Below are 12,245 nucleotides of genomic sequence, written 5' to 3'. Positions count from 1 at the left end.
CTAACTCTGGGGTGTGACAAAGACTTTCTCCTTAAGTGGACTGTGGCCACGCTCCTCCGAGCCCTCTTCTCCATCAGGTGTCCTCCGTGGGCTTCCGTGTTCATCTTTGCTGAATTCAGTTTTATCACAAATCCTGCTATGTCAGTTTAGAGAGTGGCGGAGTTCAGGACGCACTGCCTTGGTATATTTAATATTTTAGCTGAAGGAATTGGTGAAACGATTTTCTGACCTTCCCTTGAAGCGGATTATCCAACCCTTATGTAAGGGGTGGTCTCTTTATACCAAGAGAGAAGGAGCATCCTTGACTTTAAAGATGGAGGGGGCCAGGTGCGGTGGCTCAAGCCTGCAATCTCAACACTTTGGGAGGCTGAGGTGGGCAGATCACCTGAGGTCAGGAGTTCAAGACCAGCCTGACCAACATGGAAAAACCCCGTCTCTACTAAAAATACAAAATTAGCCGGGCGTGGTGTCACATGCCTGTAATCCCAGCTACTTGGGAGGCTGAGGTAGGAGAATCGCTTGAACCCAGTAGGCGGAGGTTGCAGTGAGCCGAGATCCTGCCATTGCACTCCAGCCTGGGCAACATGAGTGAAACTCCGTCTCAAAAAAAAAGATGGAGGGATGCTGAGAGGAATCTGAGTGAATGAGACTTGCTAAATTTTCCCCAGATGACTATATGGAGCTCCTGCTCTGTCCTCAAACATTTTTTCAGAACTCTCCACTCTTCATCCAATCTAGCATAAAAACACTAAGGTTTAACCATTTCTTTGGATCTTTGTTTTCTTATGAAGCCTCCTATGTCTTGTGAAACTTATATTAAATACATTTCTATGCTTTTCTCTTGTTAATCTGTCTTTTATTATGGGGTCCCCAGCCACAAACTCTGAAGGGTAGGAGAAAAGATATTTTTCCTCTCCTACAAAAGAATTCCCAACTCTTGATATCCCATCCTGCCGGCCTGCTCTTAGCAAGGACCCTGTTAAGTCAGTTTCTCAAGAACCTACTATCCTTGATGTTTCCTCTTAGTGACTTTCCATCCACTGACGCCCCCATCCTGCTGTTCAGTGATAAATTCCCACTTATCCTGGTATTCAAATTGAGCTCAGTTCTGTGCTGAAGTCTCTTTTCCCCTATTACAGAAGTTTAGTTTCTCTCTAAAATCCATCTCCGCCACTTTAACTGGTGTCCAGTTCTGGTTCTCATTGACAGGCAGGAATGGTAAATGAGTGTCAAGCCTCATTTGGTGGTGGTTGTCTGGGATGCTACATTGAGAAGGACTCTGAGACTACACCCAAGCTCAGCAAGAAGGAGAGCTGTGATGGATGAATGGCGGAAGGAGAGCTGCGATGGAAGAATGGCGGAAGGAGAGCTGCGATGGGTGAATGGGGGAAGGAGGGCGGCGATGGGGGAATGGGGGAAGGAGGGCGGCCATGGGGGAATGGGGGAAGGAGGCCGGCCATGGGGGAATGGGGGAAGGAGGCCGGCCATGGGGGAATGGGGGAAGGAGGCCGGCCATGGGGGAATGGGGGAAGGAGGCCGGCCATGGGGGAATGGGGGAAGGAGGCCGGCCATGGGGGAATGGGGGAAGGAGGCCGGCCATGGGGGAATGGGGGAAGGAGGCCGGCCATGGGGGAATGGGGGAAGGAGGCCGGCCATGGGGGAATGGGGGAAGGAGGCCGGCCATGGGGGAATGGGGGAAGGAGGCCGGCCATGGGGGAATGGGGGAAGGAGGCCGGCCATGGGGGAATGGGGGAAGGAGGCCGGCCATGGGGGAATGGGGGAAGGAGGCCGGCCATGGGGGAATGGGGGAAGGAGGCCGGCCATGGGGGAATGGGGGAAGGAGGCCGGCCATGGGGGAATGGGGGAAGGAGGCCGGCCATGGGGGAATGGGGGAAGGAGGCCGGCCATGGGGGAATGGGGGAAGGAGGCCGGCCATGGGGGAATGGGGGAAGGAGGCCGGCCATGGGGGAATGGGGGAAGGAGGCCGGCCATGGGGGAATGGGGGAAGGAGGCCGGCCATGGGGGAATGGGGGAAGGAGGCCGGCCATGGGGGAATGGGGGAAGGAGGCCGGCCATGGGGGAATGGGGGAAGGAGGCCGGCCATGGGGGAATGGGGGAAGGAGGCCGGCCATGGGGGAATGGCGGAAGGAGGCCGGCCATGGGGGAATGGCGGAAGGAGGCCGGCCATGGGGGAATGGCGGAAGGAGGCCGGCCATGGGGGAATGGCGGAAGGAGGCCGGCCATGGGGGAATGGCGGAAGGAGGCCGGCCATGGGGGAATGGCGGAAGGAGGCCGGCCATGGGGGAATGGCGGAAGGAGGCCGGCCATGGGGGAATGGCGGAAGGAGGCCGGCCATGGGGGAATGGCGGAAGGAGGCCGGCCATGGGGGAATGGCGGAAGGAGGCCGGCCATGGGGGAATGGCGGAAGGAGGCCGGCCATGGGGGAATGGGGGAAGGAGGCCGGCCATGGGGGAATGGGGGAAGGAGGCCGGCCATGGGGGAATGGCGGAAGGAGGCCGGCCATGGGGGAATGGCGGAAGGAGGCCGGCCATGGGGGAATGGCGGAAGGAGGCCGGCCATGGGGGAATGGCGGAAGGAGGCCGGCCATGGGGGAATGGGGGAAGGAGGCCGGCCATGGGGGAATGGGGGAAGGAGGCCGGCCATGGGGGAATGGGGGAAGGAGGCCGGCCATGGGGGAATGGGGGAAGGAGGCCGGCCATGGGGGAATGGGGGAAGGAGGCCGGCCATGGGGGAATGGGGGAAGGAGGCCGGCCATGGGGGAATGGGGGAAGGAGGCCGGCCATGGGGGAATGGGGGAAGGAGGCCGGCCATGGGGGAATGGGGGAAGGAGGCCGGCCATGGGGGAATGGGGGAAGGAGGCCGGCCATGGGGGAATGGGGGAAGGAGGCCGGCCATGGGGGAATGGCGGAAGGAGGCCGGCCATGGGGGAATGGCGGAAGGAGGCCGGCCATGGGGGAATGGCGGAAGGAGGCCGGCCATGGGGGAATGGCGGAAGGAGGCCGGCCATGGGGGAATGGCGGAAGGAGGCCGGCCATGGGGGAATGGCGGAAGGAGGCCGGCCATGGGGGAATGGCGGAAGGAGGCCGGCCATGGGGGAATGGCGGAAGGAGGCCGGCCATGGGGGAATGGCGGAAGGAGGCCGGCCATGGGGGAATGGCGGAAGGAGGCCGGCCATGGGGGAATGGCGGAAGGAGGCCGGCCATGGGGGAATGGCGGAAGGAGGCCGGCCATGGGGGAATGGCGGAAGGAGGCCGGCCATGGGGGAATGGCGGAAGGAGGCCGGCCATGGGGGAATGGCGGAAGGAGGCCGGCCATGGGGGAATGGCGGAAGGAGGCCGGCCATGGGGGAATGGCGGAAGGAGGCCGGCCATGGGGGAATGGCGGAAGGAGGCCGGCCATGGGGGAATGGCGGAAGGAGGCCGGCCATGGGGGAATGGCGGAAGGAGGCCGGCCATGGGGGAATGGGGGAAGGAGGCCGGCCATGGGGGAATGGGGGAAGGAGGCCGGCCATGGGGGAATGGCGGAAGGAGGCCGGCCATGGGGGAATGGCGGAAGGAGGCCGGCCATGGGGGAATGGCGGAAGGAGGCCGGCCATGGGGGAATGGCGGAAGGAGGCCGGCCATGGGGGAATGGCGGAAGGAGGCCGGCCATGGGGGAATGGCGGAAGGAGGCCGGCCATGGGGGAATGGCGGAAGGAGGCCGGCCATGGGGGAATGGCGGAAGGAGGCCGGCCATGGGGGAATGGCGGAAGGAGGCCGGCCATGGGGGAATGGCGGAAGGAGGCCGGCCATGGGGGAATGGCGGAAGGAGGCCGGCCATGGGGGAATGGCGGAAGGAGGCCGGCCATGGGGGAATGGCGGAAGGAGGCCGGCCATGGGGGAATGGCGGAAGGAGGCCGGCCATGGGGGAATGGGGGAAGGAGGCCGGCCATGGGGGAATGGCGGAAGGAGGCCGGCCATGGGGGAATGGCGGAAGGAGGCCGGCCATGGGGGAATGGGGGAAGGAGGCCGGCCATGGGGGAATGGCGGAAGGAGGCCGGCCATGGGGGAATGGCGGAAGGAGGCCGGCCATGGGGGAATGGCGGAAGGAGGCCGGCCATGGGGGAATGGCGGAAGGAGGCCGGCCATGGGGGAATGGCGGAAGGAGGCCGGCCATGGGGGAATGGGGGAAGGAGGCCGGCCATGGGGGAATGGGGGAAGGAGGCCGGCCATGGGGGAATGGGGGAAGGAGGCCGGCCATGGGGGAATGGGGGAAGGAGGCCGGCCATGGGGGAATGGCGGAAGGAGGCCGGCCATGGGGGAATGGCGGAAGGAGGCCGGCCATGGGGGAATGGCGGAAGGAGGCCGGCCATGGGGGAATGGCGGAAGGAGGCCGGCCATGGGGGAATGGCGGAAGGAGGCCGGCCATGGGGGAATGGCGGAAGGAGGCCGGCCATGGGGGAATGGCGGAAGGAGGCCGGCCATGGGGGAATGGCGGAAGGAGGCCGGCCATGGGGGAATGGCGGAAGGAGGCCGGCCATGGGGGAATGGCGGAAGGAGGCCGGCCATGGGGGAATGGCGGAAGGAGGCCGGCCATGGGGGAATGGCGGAAGGAGGCCGGCCATGGGGGAATGGCGGAAGGAGGCCGGCCATGGGGGAATGGGGGAAGGAGGCCGGCCATGGGGGAATGGGGGAAGGAGGCCGGCCATGGGGGAATGGGGGAAGGAGGCCGGCCATGGGGGAATGGGGGAAGGAGGCCGGCCATGGGGGAATGGGGGAAGGAGGCCGGCCATGGGGGAATGGGGGAAGGAGGCCGGCCATGGGGGAATGGGGGAAGGAGGCCGGCCATGGGGGAATGGGGGAAGGAGGCCGGCCATGGGGGAATGGGGGAAGGAGGCCGGCCATGGGGGAATGGCGGAAGGAGGCCGGCCATGGGGGAATGGCGGAAGGAGGCCGGCCATGGGGGAATGGCGGAAGGAGGCCGGCCATGGGGGAATGGCGGAAGGAGGCCGGCCATGGGGGAATGGCGGAAGGAGGCCGGCCATGGGGGAATGGCGGAAGGAGGCCGGCCATGGGGGAATGGCGGAAGGAGGCCGGCCATGGGGGAATGGCGGAAGGAGGCCGGCCATGGGGGAATGGCGGAAGGAGGCCGGCCATGGGGGAATGGCGGAAGGAGGCCGGCCATGGGGGAATGGCGGAAGGAGGCCGGCCATGGGGGAATGGCGGAAGGAGGCCGGCCATGGGGGAATGGCGGAAGGAGGCCGGCCATGGGGGAATGGGGGAAGGAGGCCGGCCATGGGGGAATGGGGGAAGGAGGCCGGCCATGGGGGACTGGCGGAAGGAGGCCGGCCATGGGGGACTGGCGGAAGGAGGCCGGCCATGGGGGACTGGCGGAAGGAGGCCGGCCATGGGGGACTGGCGGAAGGAGGCCGGCCATGGGGGACTGGCGGAAGGAGGCCGGCCATGGGGGACTGGCGGAAGGAGGCCGGCCATGGGGGACTGGCGGAAGGAGGCCGGCCATGGGGGACTGGCGGAAGGAGGCCGGCCATGGGGGACTGGCGGAAGGAGGCCGGCCATGGGGGACTGGCGGAAGGAGGCCGGCCATGGGGGACTGGCGGAAGGAGGCCGGCCATGGGGGACTGGCGGAAGGAGGCCGGCCATGGGGGACTGGCGGAAGGAGGCCGGCCATGGGGGACTGGCGGAAGGAGGCCGGCCATGGGGGACTGGCGGAAGGAGGCCGGCCATGGGGGACTGGCGGAAGGAGGCCGGCCATGGGGGACTGGCGGAAGGAGGCCGGCCATGGGGGACTGGCGGAAGGAGGCCGGCCATGGGGGACTGGCGGAAGGAGGCCGGCCATGGGGGACTGGGGGAAGGAGGCCGGCCATGGGGGACTGGCGGAAGGAGGCCGGCCATGGGGGACTGGGGGAAGGAGGCCGGCCATGGGGGACTGGGGGAAGGAGGCCGGCCATGGGGGACTGGGGGAAGGAGGCCGGCCATGGGGGACTGGGGGAAGGAGGCCGGCCATGGGGGACTGGGGGAAGGAGGCCGGCCATGGGGGACTGGGGGAAGGAGGCCGGCCATGGGGGACTGGGGGAAGGAGGCCGGCCATGGGGGACTGGGGGAAGGAGGCCGGCCATGGGGGACTGGGGGAAGGAGGCCGGCCATGGGGGACTGGGGGAAGGAGGCCGGCCATGGGGGACTGGGGGAAGGAGGCCGGCCATGGGGGACTGGGGGAAGGAGGCCGGCCATGGGGGACTGGGGGAAGGAGGCCGGCCATGGGGGACTGGGGGAAGGAGGCCGGCCATGGGGGACTGGGGGAAGGAGGCCGGCCATGGGGGACTGGGGGAAGGAGGCCGGCCATGGGGGACTGGGGGAAGGAGGCCGGCCATGGGGGACTGGGGGAAGGAGGCCGGCCATGGGGGACTGGGGGAAGGAGGCCGGCCATGGGGGACTGGGGGAAGGAGGCCGGCCATGGGGGACTGGGGGAAGGAGGCCGGCCATGGGGGACTGGGGGAAGGAGGCCGGCCATGGGGGACTGGGGGAAGGAGGCCGGCCATGGGGGACTGGGGGAAGGAGGCCGGCCATGGGGGACTGGGGGAAGGAGGCCGGCCATGGGGGACTGGGGGAAGGAGGCCGGCCATGGGGGACTGGGGGAAGGAGGCCGGCCATGGGGGACTGGGGGAAGGAGGCCGGCCATGGGGGACTGGGGGAAGGAGGCCGGCCATGGGGGACTGGGGGAAGGAGGCCGGCCATGGGGGACTGGCGGAAGGAGGCCGGCCATGGGGGACTGGCGGAAGGAGGCCGGCCATGGGGGACTGGCGGAAGGAGGCCGGCCATGGGGGACTGGCGGAAGGAGGCCGGCCATGGGGGACTGGCGGAAGGAGGCCGGCCATGGGGGACTGGCGGAAGGAGGCCGGCCATGGGGGACTGGCGGAAGGAGGCCGGCCATGGGGGACTGGCGGAAGGAGGCCGGCCATGGGGGACTGGCGGAAGGAGGCCGGCCATGGGGGACTGGCGGAAGGAGGCCGGCCATGGGGGACTGGCGGAAGGAGGCCGGCCATGGGGGACTGGCGGAAGGAGGCCGGCCATGGGGGACTGGCGGAAGGAGGCCGGCCATGGGGGACTGGCGGAAGGAGGCCGGCCATGGGGGACTGGCGGAAGGAGGCCGGCCATGGGGGACTGGCGGAAGGAGGCCGGCCATGGGGGACTGGCGGAAGGAGGCCGGCCATGGGGGACTGGCGGAAGGAGGCCGGCCATGGGGGACTGGCGGAAGGAGGCCGGCCATGGGGGACTGGCGGAAGGAGGCCGGCCATGGGGGACTGGCGGAAGGAGGCCGGCCATGGGGGACTGGCGGAAGGAGGCCGGCCATGGGGGACTGGCGGAAGGAGGCCGGCCATGGGGGACTGGCGGAAGGAGGCCGGCCATGGGGGACTGGGGGAAGGAGGCCGGCCATGGGGGACTGGGGGAAGGAGGCCGGCCATGGGGGACTGGGGGAAGGAGGCCGGCCATGGGGGACTGGGGGAAGGAGGCCGGCCATGGGGGACTGGGGGAAGGAGGCCGGCCATGGGGGACTGGGGGAAGGAGGCCGGCCATGGGGGACTGGGGGAAGGAGGCCGGCCATGGGGGACTGGGGGAAGGAGGCCGGCCATGGGGGACTGGGGGAAGGAGGCCGGCCATGGGGGACTGGGGGAAGGAGGCCGGCCATGGGGGACTGGGGGAAGGAGGCCGGCCATGGGGGACTGGGGGAAGGAGGCCGGCCATGGGGGACTGGGGGAAGGAGGCCGGCCATGGGGGACTGGGGGAAGGAGGCCGGCCATGGGGGACTGGGGGAAGGAGGCCGGCCATGGGGGACTGGGGGAAGGAGGCCGGCCATGGGGGACTGGGGGAAGGAGGCCGGCCATGGGGGACTGGGGGAAGGAGGCCGGCCATGGGGGACTGGGGGAAGGAGGCCGGCCATGGGGGACTGGGGGAAGGAGGCCGGCCATGGGGGACTGGGGGAAGGAGGCCGGCCATGGGGGACTGGGGGAAGGAGGCCGGCCATGGGGGACTGGGGGAAGGAGGCCGGCCATGGGGGACTGGGGGAAGGAGGCCGGCCATGGGGGACTGGGGGAAGGAGGCCGGCCATGGGGGACTGGGGGAAGGAGGCCGGCCATGGGGGACTGGGGGAAGGAGGCCGGCCATGGGGGACTGGGGGAAGGAGGCCGGCCATGGGGGACTGGGGGAAGGAGGCCGGCCATGGGGGACTGGGGGAAGGAGGCCGGCCATGGGGGACTGGGGGAAGGAGGCCGGCCATGGGGGACTGGGGGAAGGAGGCCGGCCATGGGGGACTGGGGGAAGGAGGCCGGCCATGGGGGACTGGGGGAAGGAGGCCGGCCATGGGGGACTGGGGGAAGGAGGCCGGCCATGGGGGACTGGGGGAAGGAGGCCGGCCATGGGGGACTGGGGGAAGGAGGCCGGCCATGGGGGACTGGGGGAAGGAGGCCGGCCATGGGGGACTGGGGGAAGGAGGCCGGCCATGGGGGACTGGGGGAAGGAGGCCGGCCATGGGGGACTGGGGGAAGGAGGCCGGCCATGGGGGACTGGGGGAAGGAGGCCGGCCATGGGGGACTGGGGGAAGGAGGCCGGCCATGGGGGACTGGGGGAAGGAGGCCGGCCATGGGGGACTGGGGGAAGGAGGCCGGCCATGGGGGACTGGGGGAAGGAGGCCGGCCATGGGGGACTGGCGGAAGGAGGCCGGCCATGGGGGACTGGGGGAAGGAGGCCGGCCATGGGGGACTGGCGGAAGGAGGCCGGCCATGGGGGACTGGCGGAAGGAGGCCGGCCATGGGGGACTGGCGGAAGGAGGCCGGCCATGGGGGACTGGCGGAAGGAGGCCGGCCATGGGGGACTGGCGGAAGGAGGCCGGCCATGGGGGACTGGCGGAAGGAGGCCGGCCATGGGGGACTGGCGGAAGGAGGCCGGCCATGGGGGACTGGCGGAAGGAGGCCGGCCATGGGGGACTGGCGGAAGGAGGCCGGCCATGGGGGACTGGCGGAAGGAGGCCGGCCATGGGGGACTGGGGGAAGGAGGCCGGCCATGGGGGACTGGGGGAAGGAGGCCGGCCATGGGGGACTGGGGGAAGGAGGCCGGCCATGGGGGACTGGGGGAAGGAGGCCGGCCATGGGGGACTGGGGGAAGGAGGCCGGCCATGGGGGACTGGGGGAAGGAGGGCGGCCATGGGGGACTGGGGGAAGGAGGGCGGCCATGGGGGACTGGGGGAAGGAGGGCGGCCATGGGGGACTGGGGGAAGGAGGGCGGCCATGGGGGACTGGGGGAAGGAGGGCGGCCATGGGGGACTGGGGGAAGGAGGGCGGCCATGGGGGAATGGCGGAAGGAGGGCGGCGATGGGGGAATGGGGGAAGGGGAGCGGTGATCGGTGAATGGGGGCTGCGGAGGCTGCAGGGGGTGGGTGTATTTGTCACTCCTTCCCTGGGACGAGTTTGGGGCTTGCTTCACTCCCAGTGTCAGTCTTGAGAAAGGTCACAGCTGGAAGACTGGAAGACCTGAGCATAGAGGTGTTGGTTGCAGAAATGAAGATATGGGACAGGGTGCTGTGGCTCATGCCTGTAATCCCAGCACTTTGGGAGGCCGAGGCAGGCAGATCACGAGGTCAGGAGATTGAGATCTTCCTGGCTAATGAGGTAAAACCCCGTCTCTACTAAAAATACAAAAAGTTAGCTGGGTGTGATGGCACGTGCCTGTAGTCCCAGCTACTCGGGAGGCTGAGACAAGAGAATTGCTTGAACCCAGGAGGCAGAGGTTGCAGTGAGCTGAGATTGCACCACTGCACTCCAGCGAGACTCTGTCTCAAAAAAAAAGAAATGAAGGCATGACAGCAGTGGCCTAGATAAGTGCATTCTCTTGTCTTTACAGCATGTAGGTGGTGCAACATGGCTTCCTGGAGGCACATGTCTTTGGCCTTGAAAGGCAAAAGGAGACCAGGCTAGTGTGACTGAGCCTATAGTATGAAAACCCTAGGCCGGGCACGGTGGCTCAAGCCTGTAATCCCAGCACTTTGGGAGGCCAAGGCAGATGCATCACCTGAGGTTGGGAGTTCAAGACCAGCCTGACCAACATGGAGAAACCCTGTCTTTACCAAAAATACAAAATTAGCTGGGCATGGTGGTGCACGCCTATAATCCCAGCTACGCAGGAGGCTGAGGCAGGAGAATCACTTGAACCTGGGAGCGGGGTGGGGAGGGCGAGGGGGGAGGTTGCAGTGAGCCGAGATCGCACCATTGCACTCTAGCCTGGGCAACAAGAGTGAAGCTCCGTCTCAAAAAAACAAAAACAAACAAACAAAAACCCTAAGGTGTTTGCTTTGCTTATTTTCCTCTCTCTGTTTTGCTTATTTTCCTCTCTCTTTGTCCTCTCCTTTCCCCATACACACTTGGTGGCATGAAGTCATTTTGGTGGAGGGGAGTTGCTAATAATTGATTACCTTCATATCCTAACCCTCCAGCGTCTGCCTGAGAGATTGATGAACTTGTTTTTCTTTCTTTCTTTTCTTTTCTTTTCTTTTCTTTCCTTCCTTCCTTCCTTCTTTCTTTCTTCCTTTCTTTCTTTTTTTTGGGGTCTCACTCTGTTGCCCAGGCTGGAGTGCAGTGGCGCAATCCCAGCTCACTGCAACCTCTGCCTCCCGGGTTCAGGCGATTCTCCTGCTGCAGCCTCCCAAGTAGCTGAGATTACAGGCGCGTGCCACTGCACCTGGCTAATTTTTGTATTTTTAGTAGAGATGGGGTTTCTCTATGTTAGCCAGGCTGGTCTCAATCTCCTGACTTCAAGTGATCTGCCTGCCTCGGCCTCCCAAAATGTTGGGATTACAGACGTAAGCCACCATGCCCGGCTTTGTTTATCTTTAAAGAACAAGATCCTTTGGTCAGGTAGACGTCCTTAAAGGCATCCAGAAGTTTCATCTAGCCAAGGGACCCAGGGAGGCAAGCAACTTTGGTCATGGAATCACCACTCCTGCATCCCCACCTTCCTCATAAAGCCTCAATTATGTCCAAAGGCAGGTCAGAATTGCGAGATTTTCTCTCCCGCCCTCTGGCCTTGGCCAAATCTTATAAACCTTTCGCTGCTCTCAGAGGTTCTACAACACTAGCACCCTGAAAAAAGTGCCCAGCCAAGCCTAGGTTAGGCCTCAACTAAAAACAAAAGCAAACTCGAAGTTTCACAACTTGGTCCAACTCTACTCAGTCTTAGAACTAGGCGTGGCTGTTATGTGGCTATAATGGGTGACTATGGTGCTACTGGGGTCCAGGGACTCAGAAGGGCTGCATATTTCCTGTGCACACTGTCTGCTTACCATGGCCTTTCTTACCAAGAAAACTACGTCTAAGTAAAAAACAGTAGAATGAGAGTTAGAATGAATAAGAAGTAAAATGAGAATGAGAATAGCTACCAAACCTAGTCAGAAGCCTGGATTAGAATACCCAAAATGGGCCTGCCCGCCGACAAAGCACCTCCTGTGGCCACCGGAAAAGAAGAGGGATAAGTTGGGAATGCAAATGAACATGAAACAGCTGTGTCCTCCCAGGCATGGAAGAGATGGAACTTAAGACAGTGTTATAGACAGTCCTGCCCCTAATGAGCCAGAGTCAGCCCCGCCCCAGCAAAGTGTATGGCAGGCAGTGGAAGGAGAGCCAGGCATGAGCATAAACAACAGGCGAGCTGGAGTTTTTGTCTCTCAAACTGAGTAGTAAGGAGACTTTCAGGGTCAGCTTTTTGTTTTGCTCCCCACCTCCCCCACACACACCTTTTTTTTTTTTTGAGACGGGGTCTCGCTCTGTCACCCAGGCTGGAGTGCAGTGGCACAATCTCGGCTCACTGCAAACTCTGACTCCCAGGTTCAAGCAATTCTCCTTTCTCAGCCTCCCGAGTAGCTGTGGCTACAGCCGCCCATGCCTGGCTAATTTTTGTATTTTTAGTAGAGAAGAGGTTTTCATGTTGGCCAGGCTGGTCTCAAACTCCTGACCTCAAGCGACCTGCCCATCCCGGCCTCCCAAAGGGCTGGGATTACAGGTGTGAGCCACTGTGCCCTGCTATTTCCCCTTTTGTTTTTCAAAACTGGAACTCGTCCCTTTATCCAGTGGTCTCAGGCAGACATCTGTGAATACACCCTTCTCACCTCCAGTTGTAAACAGTCAATTAGTTCTCAACTGATAAATTGTGTTTTTGAAAGACCCAGAGAGGAATTTTGTCTTC

At 64.6% G+C, this 12,245-nt stretch overlaps 1 long non-coding RNA gene across 2 annotated transcripts in view; it reads left to right on the top strand.

The window, feature by feature from the left end:
- LOC129059196 (uncharacterized) overlaps positions 1–12,245 on the top strand; it is a 143,308-nt gene that overhangs the window by 23,403 nt on the left and 107,660 nt on the right. For both annotated transcript variants that reach the window (XR_008524918.2, XR_010139840.1), the window contains exon 2: positions 1,210–1,378. This is a non-coding gene — a long non-coding RNA (uncharacterized LOC129059196). The remainder of the gene's footprint in view (positions 1–1,209; positions 1,379–12,245) is intronic.

This window comes from Pongo abelii, chromosome 3 (genome assembly GCF_028885655.2).
Source record: "Pongo abelii isolate AG06213 chromosome 3, NHGRI_mPonAbe1-v2.0_pri, whole genome shotgun sequence".
NCBI classification, from domain to species: Eukaryota; Metazoa; Chordata; class Mammalia; order Primates; family Hominidae; genus Pongo; species Pongo abelii.
The sequence above is the reverse complement of the archived record's forward strand: the minus strand, read 5'-3'. Positions and strand labels throughout refer to the sequence as shown.